The sequence below is a fragment of the Tasmannia lanceolata genome, unplaced genomic scaffold, assembly GCF_043159265.1.
Source record: "Tasmannia lanceolata isolate RefF3 unplaced genomic scaffold, GAP_Taslan_0.1 ptg000037l, whole genome shotgun sequence".
Classification (NCBI taxonomy): Eukaryota; Viridiplantae; Streptophyta; class Magnoliopsida; order Canellales; family Winteraceae; genus Tasmannia; species Tasmannia lanceolata.
The window spans coordinates 31,591,099-31,604,971 of record NW_027518714.1 but is presented as its reverse complement, the minus strand read 5'-3'; the positions used below and the strand labels follow the sequence as shown (position 1 = coordinate 31,604,971).

General features: G+C 38.5%; 1 long non-coding RNA gene across 1 annotated transcript; it reads left to right on the top strand.

The window, feature by feature from the left end:
• The first annotated feature begins 1,281 nt into the window (after nucleotides 1-1,281).
• On the top strand, nucleotides 1,282-2,998 carry LOC143862618 (uncharacterized). The gene is made up of 3 exons (XR_013240391.1): nucleotides 1,282-1,642; nucleotides 2,643-2,735; nucleotides 2,863-2,998. It is a non-coding gene; the product is annotated as an uncharacterized LOC143862618 (long non-coding RNA).
• Nucleotides 2,999-13,873: the final 10,875 nt, after the last annotated feature.

Here is a 13,873-nt window from a genome sequence, read left to right as displayed (position 1 = left end):
GATAGTCGTGGTCGGACTTGTAGGTCCTAAACCTTATACATGCAAGGCTCTTGCTAGACCACGAAAGCCAAACGACAAACCCGATGGCAACTTTAATGAAAGTCGATTCATCTGAGGAATTACTATGACACTATAGACAATATTCCTTTGATATAACTAAGACCGAACAAATCTTTGACCACTTGCTCAAAGAGAAACTGTTGAAGTTGTTGGAGGGCTACATCATTCCTCTAGATGAATTCAAAAGCAGAAAGTAATGTATATGACACCATATATGGAGCCATAATACTAGTAATTGTATTAATTTTTGCAAAGCTTTACAGAAAGCCAACATTGATGGACTGCTCATTTTTTTCTGAAAAGGAAAAAGGGGTCATGATGGTCACTGGAATCCCATTTCTATCCGTCATGGATGTCAATGTGATTACATTGAATCCAGTCGTGGAAAAATATTGGTGAGCCTAGTCTGAGCAAGATTGGGGACAAGACTGAAAGGACATAAAGAATGGACCTTTGGTCGAAAAATCATTGCTAGACCACTGACTTAAACCAATTTTGGTCGCTGTTGCCAAAAACATCCCAACTTAACGAGAAAATTTAAGGCGGATTGCCATGGATGCCTCTTTCCTAGGTGCAAGTAAGAAACCAGAAAGGAGGAGTTCGTGTACATGCCGAATTTCAAAGAATACTGAGCCGACCTTCAAAATTTTACAGGTTTGGGACTTTTAACTTCTTCGGGGTCTAGGACCGAAAACCCAAACCACGCTCGTTAAGGAAAGAGGCCATGAATAGGAGGTTTGACAGAGAGGTTCCAAGTTTTACTCGGTCAGGCAAGTACGTGCCCTTGTCACTTCCTATAGACTGTACTCCGAGAGAAATGAGCAATAAACCTCGAATGATGAAATCACTCATGAGTCCAGTCAGTGTATGGCAGAGACTAGGGTGTCAACCTTACCTTCTTCCACATCGATCTATGCTATTAACCAAGATTGAAAAAGGAAGCTACAGTGGCAGCATGAACTCTCCGGGAAGATTCAAATCGAGTTTGGTCAGAAACAAATGTTGAAGGTCCTGACAAATCAGTGTATCTGAAAAAAAAGAATCTAATAATTGAGGAGTAGAATCTTTGAAAGAACCATTGTTAGAGAAAAGAATCATTAGGAGATTCTTCTAACCAGCATTCGACCAGCTGAGTCGAGGGTGAAAACGACTATGAGGATGAATTCGAAAAATAAATACAAGCCATACAATCTCTACCAAGCAAGGTGGAAGTCAACATGGTGTTCATCCTGCCCAAAATATACCAGGCCTAGCTTGAGCAGCCTTCATATATGGAGGACGGCTTGGAAGACCATAAGAGACCCAATCCCCACTAAACACGTGGGCGATCATGTTCTCACAATACCTGTGGGTGACCTGTTCCTCACTAAGCACGTGAGCAATCTCATTCCCGCTATATATACGGAAGATAACTGTTCGCAATCCTGCGATAAATCTCATCCCTGCAAAACATGTGGAAGACTACTGCCCACTAACCTGCGAGTCATCCCATCCTTGCAAACTGCGAGGAAGCCATTCGAGGAGAAACCGCGCCATCGAAACTGCCTGGGAAATACTTCTCAAAAACCACCAAGCACTAACGGTTCGGATGTCCAAACCAATCCTTCTGGTGTTCAAAGACCCCCTTCGGGCGTCCGAACTTCCACCCTGCATTTTTTTTTATTTCTGGTTCAAAGGGTTCGGGTGCCAATCCTTAAGCCTTTGGGCATCCGAACCCTTGATTCTAGGTTTTTGAAACCGCACGGTGACCCCTATTTTAATGTGATTTTCCATTCGAAAACTCTATTTTTTTTCTCTTAAAACACATGAAATAACTTGGTATGACCCTTCTTAAATTCTTTACTTTGATTAGGGTTGTCAAATCTGACATGATAGTGGGGATTCTTGGGAAAAATTGATTTTGACAACCCTATTCTATATTAAGATCAAACCAACAATTCCTTTCCCCAAGAATCTATTTTAACTTCATGGAAAATGCAAGATCATTGGGATTTGGTCTAGGTTCGTGGTTTTTAACATTAAAACTCTCACCCGATCATCGAAACCTTGATTTAAACTTGCCGGATGAAGAACCAAATCCTATATCAATCCTCCTTAATCTTATTTCCATGAACAAGATGAAAACCCATGGAGGAATTCAAAGACTAACAAAGAGATCAAGATACATCCCTTGAGAACAATTGCCTCCTCTCTCTAATTCCTTTCTAGCACTCAATTCTCCCAAAATTTCCACAAGTTTTTCTCTAGGCTTATTTTCTACAGGATTTTTGGGTTGGAATGTATATTTATAGACTCTAAATTAGAGTCCTAACTTAGCAGGAATAAAAAGCCCTAATAAACTCAATTTAAGAAGCCCTAATTAGCTAGGATTGGATTTGACAAAAATATCCCCTAGATGAATTTCGTTTGGGGTATTTTAAAGTGGCTTGTAAAAAGTACTGAATTCTAGATCATGCTCGGTTTGTTGAGGTCAACCCTTTACATCCTTACTAACTTTCCTCTCCTTGTACTTATTTTTGTTTAATATGCACATATTTAGTTCAAATGAATATTGATATGCATCTACTTGCTAAACGTTTTAGGGTGCAGTGGGTGCAAATAATTTTATATTAATGCAACCAATTGTTGTCTCCTGCCTTGCACATTCCGATGACTTCGAAGTGGAGGAGGTTGAGGTATGCATTGGGCCTTCTCTTATTCTTTTAATGTTTGATTCGTTCTTCAAATTAGTGGTAATATATGCTTTACTTCAAAAGCTGTTCACTTTTTTTCTTTCTATTGTTTTTGTTTTGTTTCCTGAAGGAAACCGCAAGGGCCAAACATCGAGTTCACAACATAAAGGACCAAAGACTCGAGACCCTAAGGTGAATAAAGAATCTGTGTAAGCTATGTTTTGTGGACACGAACACGAGTGTCGTGTGTCGATACGGACACGTCAAGCCCCCAAAATTTAGAAATGGGGACACGGCTAAAATACAAATAATCATGATTGTAGATACCGATTCGTGTGTCGAGTTTTGACACGGATACAAGTTGTCTGACATGGCAACATAAAAAAATCTAGAAAATAGTGACATGTACACACACATAAAATTACTTATTTTTATCACCATTTATAGCAAAATAAATATAGTATTTATTTAACAAACTAATAAATCTTAGAATCAATCAACTATAATATAAAACAAATATGAGATAATCAAATAATAACGCATTCATCTATTTGATCTAGTTCTCTTTTGTCTCAAATATCAATGAAGAAGGGAAACCAATATGATGCAATGGATGTAGTGTTGGAATAAGAGTTTGTTTAGTGTTTTAGGTTTAGATAAAGAAGAGCTAAAAGAAGACCTTATAATAAAAGAAGAGTTAATAACAAAAGAGGTAAACACAATATCTAATAATATATATGTAAAAGGGATTGTTGCACGATTGGGGTTATGCCACGTTGTGGACCCCGATCCGAGAGGACACGAGTGCGACGAGGGACGCGAGATCTCCCTGCAATCCTCACAAAATCTCCACATGTGAAGGAGAGCTCTACCAAGGAACTCTCGAAAAAAGTGCCACTCTCACAGCATAGGATGAGTGGCGATACATAATGAATGAGATACATCTTGATCAGGAGCAAAGGCTCGAAACCAAGATATACCTAAAAATATCTCAGAGTCGCCATCCATGGATACGCCATGGAACTAAAACAAATGCTTTGTCTGCAACGGATGACCAGAGATACAAAAGGTCCGTGCCTGATTACGAATGGAGAAGGTCCGAAGAGCACCCCCAATTCGTCCGAGTGCAAGCACTTGGTCTCTTACGCCATTTATTATTAACTTCGAAGAGTTTTGGACGAAAATCATGTGAAATGGGAACACGCATCTCCGAGAAGACGTCTAACTAATCATGAATGTCTCGGAGATGAAATAATAAGCACACACAAAAGAACCGAAAGAAGTGTGTCACCTAAGAATAGCTAGATTATGGGTGACATGCCTAATATGTGTCTAAGTTCTGATGGGCAAACACATGCATGCTACAGCTAAAGATATAAGGTCTGCGCATGAAAGTAAGAGAACACAGCAAAATATACAGCATGACAACACAACAAATCCTAAGACTCTAACGATTGAGCCCGAGTCTTTAGATGATCTGATGTTCATCCAAAGAAGCCTACGTATCCCCGCCTCCACGAGAATCAAGACAACGTAGTTCTTCGCACCTATTCTAAGCTATGATGCCTAAGACATCTAGACCTCTAACCTAGACTCGATCTAAAAGACCAGACTAGTTATTAAAGCTTCTTGTGCGATTATTTATATTCCAGTGGATTGTGAATTTTAGGACACCATATATGCCCTAACTAAATGCAGGTTGCCCTAAGTTAATGCAGGTGGTTCCTACAACCTATGTATAACTAGGCTGTGTGCCCTAAGGAAAATAATGGGATTACTAACGCATTCTAGACCTAGTCATCAGTCGGCGATGTGAATCACCAACTGACCAAACGGATGCGTAACAAACTCCTAACTCTAACACAGACACAAACCAAACACACAACAATCAAACAGCACATCAAGGACAAACTCCCGACTCTAAAACTCTCTATCTAAGACAAACTCATAACTCTAGAGGAAGATCTTTTTGAAAACAAGGTTTTAAAGTTTGAATGATTTTTAAAGATTTATAAAGTCTATTTACAAAGTTTGGCTGGACTTGGGATAAAGATCCCAAGCTGCACTACGTACCTCGTGAAAGAGGATCAAGCCAACGTAGTTCGAAAACAAACTTCCTAAACTACTCCAAACACACAACACTTTAGATGGTTTTAAGGTTTTTGATGTTTTTTTTAAATTATTTTTTATGCTTTTCTAAAGGGGATCCGATAGAAGACTCTCTATACCCACCATAGCACAGTAGAGTATTAAAGAGGGAAACAAGATCCCTAAAGCTTAAGGGGAAAGAAATCAAAACGGGGGAACTAAAGTCCCAAGGAAAAGAACAATCTCGAAGAGACGAAAACAAAACTAATAAGCCCTAATCAATCTCCAAAGGAGATATCTAAAGACGATGAAGTCTTGCTTTGCTCAACGACAGGGCATTCCCCTGGTTTATCCTTATAGGATCAAGCAAGACTACCTCGAACCCCTCTAAACAGGTTTATCAATTCTTTGCGCTCCTCGGGAGATAAAGTTTTGCCACTCCATCTTTTCTGAGTTCGAATTTCGATACCACTATCAATAGCTTCGATTTCTTCTTCAAGTGGCTATGATAGACGATCTTCCCCTCGTTTGACATTCTTTCAGATCTCGAAAGGAATTTCGTCTGCATTCTCATCTGAAAAGGGGGGTCTTTAGTTATTTTAAACATTAGATCTAAGAGTGAATCAAAATATCGAACACATAGAACCAAATCTTTATTGAATTGAAAACTTTGAAGTACATAGGGACTCATAGACACGCCTCTATGGACTTTACATTTGATTTGATAGAAAACAAAATGCTGACTCTATAAGAAGACTGACAGACATGACACACTTTTTCTTTTCTTTTAACATTGATACTACAAGACTCACCAACTTTCAACCTAGGAGTTAGTATAAACTTGACAAGGTACAAATCTTGAAACAAGATGCTTGACACATGACTCTTGAAACAAAACACTTGAACAGAGGCAAGGAATTGGCACTGAAGTTCCCAAGTAGCACGCCTTCCTCCATGATAATGCTGGCTAAGAAGTTCGACCCTGGTTCAGAAATCTTGGAAAGAGTGGTCCTCTGAAGTCCTGTTGACTTGGCCCAAATTGTCTTTGAAAACCTGCTGGTGACATCATCTTCTCTACCTCAACATTCTTAGGAGATTCACACTCTGTAATTTTTCCTTTTCCCTTCAACTTATTCCCCGGCTCTGAAGTGACATAAGTGATGGGATCTCTGGGAGGTTGAATGGTTCTTTCAAGTGTCTGGTTCACAAAAGCATATATTTCAGCAAGAGCAGAAAAGTCTTTCTCTATTCGGTTTTGGACTGCATGTTTCAAAGCTAAACAATTCTCCGTTAGGTGACCCGGGCTTCTATGATACTCACAGTATTTATCCACCCTCCAATTGTTGGGGAATAGATCAGGCACAGGTTTAATATCTTGAAGTTTCAAACAACCTTCACTGACCCATTTCTTCATGATGACTATAAGAGAACATGGCATTTGGGTGAATTCTCTTTTCCACTTCTGACCCATGTTTTCTTCTATTACCAAAGGCTTCTTAGGAGGTTGGTGAGAAGATCCAACATTCTTAACCTCCCTCGGAGCAATGAAAGGCTTCTTAAGAGATTGGCGAGAAGGTCCAACACTTTTAACTTCTTTTGGAGCAATGTAAGGCGTTTTCCCATTATGCAAATCAACATATCTATCAAGGATTAAACTTTGAACCAAGGCCTCTTCTGTCATAGTACCCATATCAACAAATTGTTTTGGAACAGAGTCACCTTTAATGGACAAGTGTTGCATCTGAATTTTCATCTCCCTTACTTCCTCAGTTAGCATAGCCATCTGACCAAAGAGCTTGACCATCCAGTTTTCCATTCTGACAAGTGTAGTCCTCTCAACAGATTCTTCTACAGATCGAGTGTTTAGTGGGACAGATGGGTTCTCAGAAATAGGGCGAATGAGGGATGCAGAATCTAAGATCGGTCCTTCAGTAGAAATGGCATTTATCGAGGCTGGTGGCGGGACAACATGAGTATCGAAAGGCTTTTGAAGAACACCAGGCTCTTCAATAGTGAGCTCATCTTCATCGATCATATCTTGCACTTTATGCTTCAGAGTATAACATTTATCAGTCGTATGACCCGAACCACGATGATATGCACAATATAAATCTCTTCTCTAATTCTTAGGCAGAGGATTAGGTAGGACTCTTTGTTCAGGAAATTTGATCTTGTTGTCCTTGATCAATCTCTTGAAAATGTAGAATAACGAGCAAGGAAGCAGAGTAAATTTTCTTATTTTCTTTTCTGCTGATTCTTCCCCTTCCAATACTGTTTTGACTGGAGTCCTAACAGAATTGACATTATGTACCTCATTTGGCTCAACCATAGGTCTTTTCCCTTCTTTGATATCAGATAAAGTCTTGGCCCTCAGGCCTTTTGCCAAAGCATCTTCAGTCTGGATTCCTGTTTTTATCAGATGGTCAAAACTTGAGTAGTGCTGAGGTGCCATGAAATGAAAATACGGTGAAGATAGACTTTTGATCACCAATTTAATCTGGTCTTCCTCAGATAATCTCTGACTTAACTGTGCCAACTTCCTCTTCCATCTACGAATAAAAGTGGTAAAGGTCTCTTGAGGACCTTGTTTCAACTGTTTCAAATCCCTCTTCGTAACCTCTACTCCGTCCTCCATCAAAAATTGTTCGACAAGTTTGTTTGCTATGGCCTCCATAGTTTTGACTTCTTCGGGTATCAAGCGCAAGAACCACTGTTTTGCGATTCCCACAAGGGACACAGGGAATAGTTGTGCCATCTGCTCGGGGTTGAGTGCATGTTGTTGGGAAAGCTTTATGAACCATCCTACATGACTCCGAAGACACCCAGTCTCATCATATTTATCATAGTCAGGGGTTTTGAATTTGGGTGGCAGAATAGCCTCAGGAGGTATCATAAACTCAGAAATGTCGAACTTCTTTGGCCCCTGAAATTTCATATTCTCTACATCTTGAGCCAACTTTCTGAACTTGTTGTACATCTCCTTCTCTAACTTGTCATACATCCCTTTCTCTTTACTGACCATAGGTACACAATATTCTTCAGCATATTGCCCATCCTCTAAATTGATTTCAAATGGTGAAACAGTTGGTCTGTTTGAATCTGGAGACAAACTTGGGGAAATTGGGGTATTGGCCCTCTAGAATTAGGGGCCTTGTCAGTACTTTGAACTTTTAAATGGGTCATCTCTTCCTTCATGCTCGTCATGTCGTGAGTAAGATTTTTCAGCATCTCTTGAATGGCTATCATAGGATCAACTGGGTCAGCCATTGGATGAACCTCTGGTAACACAGACAACTCAGACAAAGAGAGAAAATGTATTCTCGATGTAATGGGAGGATCAACTGAGTCTAGATACCGAAGATGGTTGTAAGCCCAATGGTTCCCACCTTAGCATTCCCATCTTCTTTTGATGATTCCAATACACAAGTGATTTTATATCACTAATGTGTTTGTATGTCTAAGTTGTAGATCATAATTGTGCTAAGACAAGATTGCTTGGATTGAGGCCAAGAAGTACTCATTGGACCACATTAGGAAGGCCAAAGACATCGGAGATCCAAGATGCATGAAGACTTGAAGCATCGCAATTGAAGATCAAAATCGTTTTAGAATGTAAAGATCCAATCCTAGTTTAGGTGTTTAGAGGCATAAATAAAGTTAATCTCACACACCCTAAATGTTTAAGAGATTGTCCTTGTGGTGTTCCAACACTTTGGAACCCTCATAACAATCCCAACTTGGTGTGGAGTTGGAAGCCCCAATGAATAAGAAAACAGAATTAAAAATCTGCTGAAAATAGGCTTCTCAGAACTTCGAGAGAATTCTCTGAGCTCCGAGCTCGGAACTCCGAGAAATTCCTCGGAGCTCCGAGATTTGGTCCAGTAGCTTTTTTCCAACTTCTGTTTGTATTCTCGGAACTCCGAAAGAAATTCTCGGAACTCCGAGAAAATCTCTCGGAACTCCGAGACCACTATTTCGGGAAGAAATTATAGCCTTTGGGGATTTTGCCAGATTTACCACTATGCCCCTCAAACGGTCATATTTGGTTTTTCTATATATATGGGTATTCTAAACTTCTAAATTATCAATCCTAACACTCTAAAAACCTATTGGAATATCCTAAGAATGAATCAAGCTTGTTTATGTCTCTCATCCTTTAGAATTAGGATTTGGATCATTAGGCTCGAATTTGTACATCTTCTACAAAGTTTGTAAACCCTTGTGAGGGATTTTTTGTTCTTTCTTTCTTTATTCAAAAGATTGTATTCGGGCGAGTGTTCGGAGAAGCGGAGCCCACTCTCCGTGGTGAGGATTGCCACTAAGGTTAAAGGTAATTGGAATTGTAATCGGCACCGATCTTCACCGGAGTTAAGAAGATCAAATAGTGAAGCCATCAAAAGATTTGGTTGGTGGAGTGGAGTAGGCCTCGCGTTTGGAGGATCGAACCACTTTAAATCTCGGGTGCACTCTCTCTTATCTCTTGCTTTACATTTGCATTGCACTTAGGATTTAACTTGTGTGCTTGAATTTTATTGTTGATCTCTTAATCTTCAAATTGGGTTAGAAGTTTTCACAAGATTAAAACTTGTTAGGAACCTAATTTTTTCACTCCTCATTAGTTTCCATTAGAATAGTACTCGGGCCTACTCTTGGAATTTCACTTGGTATCAGAGCATTGGCTCTTAAAAGATTTTCTTTTCTTAAAATCTTTGGTAAAATTTTTTTTTAATTTTAACAAGGGAAAGATCATAAGATCATTGGCAACTTTCTAACTGTGAAATGGCAAACATAAATGGAACCCGACTTCCAGAAGGCCATTCCACAACTAGACCTCCTTTCTTTGATGGGTCCAACTATGGACAATGGAAGACAAGGATGCACATCTATCTTCTTTCGATAGATGTGGAACTTTGGCATATTGTTGAAAATTGATACACTTTACCTTCCAAACCATTTGAAGAATGGAATGTTGTAGAGAAAAGGCATGCAAATTTAAATTACAAAGCTATAAACTCTTTGTTTTGCGCCTTATCTACGGAGGGGTTTAATATAGTAGCTCTTTTTTATTCCGCCAAGGTTATTTGGGATACTCTTGCCGTTACCCATGAGGGAACATCACAAGTCAAGGATTCCAAAATAAACTTGTTAAAGAGCAAATATGAAATGTTTAGAATGGATCAAAATGAAAGTATTTCTGAAATGTATACCCGATTTTCTAAAATATCAAATGAATTAGCTAATGTTGGTAAATCTTTTTCTACTGATGAGCTTGTGAGTAAGTTGCTTAGGTCACTTCCTCCACATTGGGATCCAAAAGTCACCGCCATTCAAGAATCAAAGGATCTCAAGACACTAACTATGGAGGAGCTTGTAGGATCTCTTATCACTCAAGAGATGCTCCTCACTATCCGTCAAGAAGGGAAGAAGCCGAAAGAGAAAGAAAAAGAAAGTCGATCTCTAGCTCTAAAGGCCTCCAAGACGGACTCATCATCCTCAAGTGATGTGGATAGTGATGAGGAAGAAGCATTAAGAAAATTTAAAAGCTTATGGAGAAAGAAGTATAAAAAGAATAAAAAGAAGAAGAAAGAAGAAAGTGATGTTGAGGGAGTTATAAGATGCTATAATTGTAAGAAGACGGGTTACAAAAGACCGAAGTGTCCACTTCTCAAGTCATCTTCCTCAAAGTACAAGGGAAAGAAGAAAGATTGGAAGAAGAATAAGGGTCTCATCGCCGCTTGGGATGCTTCAAGCACGTCGGGCAAAAGCTCAAGTGAAGGGGAAGCTAATAAGGATGATCTTTGCTTCATGGCACTCACCCATGAAGATGAGGTAAATTCTAACCCCTCTTGTAATTCATCAAGTAGTGATAGTAAAAAAATATCTTATGATGAATTGTGCATAACCTTGCATTCTCAAATTTCAAAAAATAAAGTTCTTAAAAAATCTATTTCAAAATTAGAAAATGAACTTAATGTTTTGAAAAATGAGTCATCTTCTTCCATATCTAAATCTCAAGCACAAATTGAAAATTTTAAACTTGACATTGAAACCCTTAAGGGTATTTTGGATGAGAAAACTTGCCAATTAGTAAATGTGGCAAGCTCTTCCAAATCTTATGAAGATGACACTAATGATTTTTTAAATCAAATAACTCATCTTCATAATGAAAATGAAAGGTTAAGATTATGTCTCCATGGATTCTTAAATGGTGATAAAATTATTGACATAATCTTAAAGAAGGCTAGTCATAGACTTAATCATGTATTTTATGATAGGACTAGTCTATCTAACCCTCATGTTAGATGCCATTATTGTGGAATCAATGGTCATTACCAATTCCAATGTGCATCTAAGATTAGGGATTGTGGTGGAACCAAGAAAGCTTGGGTTCCCAAAGCCCCCATATGATTCTATTCATATGTGCTTAGATTAGGGGCTTGCACTTAAAAATTGAATATCTTTGTATGATTGTTTAAATATCCCCTCTTGTGTTGAATAAAAACTTTAAATAGGGGGAGTTCTATGTTTGTCATTTTCCTTGAAAAGGGGAGAGCTTAAAATTGTAAATTTTATCCCTTTGATTTTCTTTTACCCCATCTTTTTGATAGATGCCAAAAGGAGAAAAAAATCTAGTGTAAGGAAATATATGTATGCTTTTATTGGAAAATCTCTTGTGCTTGTCATCATCAAAAATGGGGAGATTGTAAGCCCAATGGTTCCCACCTTGGCATTCCAATCTTCTTTTGATGATTCCAATACACAAGTGATTTTATATCACTAATGTGTTTGTATGTCTAAGTTGTAGATCATAATTGTGCTAAGACAAGATTGCTTGGATTGAGGCCAAGAAGCACTCATTGGACAACATTAGGAAGGCCAAAGACATCGGAGATCCAAGATGCATGAAGACTTGAAGCATCGCAATTGAAGATCGAAGTCGTTTTAGAATGTAAAGATCCAATCCTAGTTTAGGTGTTTAGAGGCATAAATAAAGTTAATCTCACATACCCTAAATATTTAAGAGATTGTCCTTGTGGTGTTCCAACACTTTGGAACCCTCATAACAATCCCAACTTGGTGTAGAGTTGGAAGCCCCAATGAATAAGAAAACAGAATTAAAAATCTGCTGAAAATAGGCTTCTCGGAGCTCCGAGAAATTCCTCGGAGCTCCGAGATTTGGTCCAGTAGCTTTTTTCCAACTTCTGTTTGTATTCCCGGAACTCCGAGAGAAATCCTCGGAACTCCAAGAATTTCTCGAAACTCCGAGAAAATCTCTCGGAACTCCGAGACCACTATTTCGGAAAGAAATTATAGCCGTTGGGGATTTTGCCAGATTTACCACTATGCCCCTCAAACGGTCATATTTGGTTTTTCTATATATATGTGTATTCTAAACTTCCAAATTATCAATCCTAACACTCTAAAAACCTATTGGAATATCCTAAGAGTGAATCAAGCTTGTTTATGCCTCTCATCCTCTAGAATTAGGATTTGGATCATTAGGTTCAAATTTGTACATCTTCTACAAAGTTTGTAAACCCTTCTGAGGGATTTTTTGTTCTTTCTTTCATTATTCAAAAGATTGTATTCGGGCGAGTGTTCGGAGAAGCGGAGCCCACTCTCTGTAGTGAGGATTGCCACCAAGGTTAAAGGCAATTGGAATTGTAATCGGCACCGATCTTCACCGGAGTTAAAAGGATCAAATAGTGAAGCCATCAACGGATTTGGTTGGTGGAGTGGAGTAGGCCTCGCGTTTGGAGGACCGAACCACTTTAAATCTCGGGTGCACTCTCTCTTATCTCTTGCTTTATATTTGCATTGCACTTAGGATTTAACTTGTGTGCTTAAATTTCATTGTTGATCTCTTAATCTTCAAATTGGGTTAGAAGTTTTCACAAGATTAAAATTTGTTAGGAACCTAATTTTTTCACTCCTCATTAGTTGCCATTAGAATAGTACTCGGGCCTACCCTTGGAATTTCAATGGTCTAGACCAAGCAGGTTTGGCTAGGATTGTCTTTCTAGGAACAGTGATTTGCACTCTTTAGAATCCTGAAATTGAGGTTAAAACACTATGTTAAATGGATGATAACGGGGATAAAATATCTTGTACAAATAGAGACAAAAAAATAATCCCGAATATGTTTGAATTACAAAACAAGTAAGTCAATCTATGAAGGTCAAAGAAAGTTAGGCATTGATAACATGACCTACACCAACAAGATCTCAAGGAATCTTCAATTTATCCCTTTAAGTCTTTTTGATATATGGCTGCTCTCTTTTGAGGTATGAAAAAATTAGGAATGATTGACACCCCTAACTAAATGAGTTTGGACCTCAGCAATAATCATGCACTCATGACAGATAGGAAAGATTTAGCTAATCCATCAATGATCATGGTATAAGAAAGGTAAATCCATGATGGAAAATATGAATCAGTTATATGTACAAAAGATCAAAAAAATAGATTATGACCAAAGTCAAGAATCTGATGATAATCCACAAATGGATAAATAGGAATAAATAAAAGGATCACGATACAACAAACTCATGATTTATCCATAACTTTGAAGAATAGTAGTCATGCTCAAAATGTTCCAGGTAAAATCCGGCAGCATAACGGCTAGACAAGAAGGTCGAGGTAAGGTAAACTCATGGTTTAACCAACTCTAAAGGATAGCGGTCATGCTCAACATGTTCTGTAAAAAATTCAGCAGCATAACAGCTAGACAAGAAGGTCAAGGTATGGTAAACTCATGGTTTAACTGACTCTAAAGAATAGCGGTCATGCTTAAAATATTTTAGGTAAAATCCGGCAGCATGACTACGCTACAAAAGGGATCCCAAAACTCAACATAAAGGTATATGAACAATGGTGGTGAGATAAGCTCATAATCGGTAAACGAAATATGGTTACCAAAGAAAGGTAATCAAATGAAGGACTGACCATAGGTGAGAACATATGACAACGGGTCAAATCCTATGACCAACAGATCGAAGGACAGATCATGGCCAAGGTAATGACAAGTAAAAGCCACGGACCAGATCCAGATC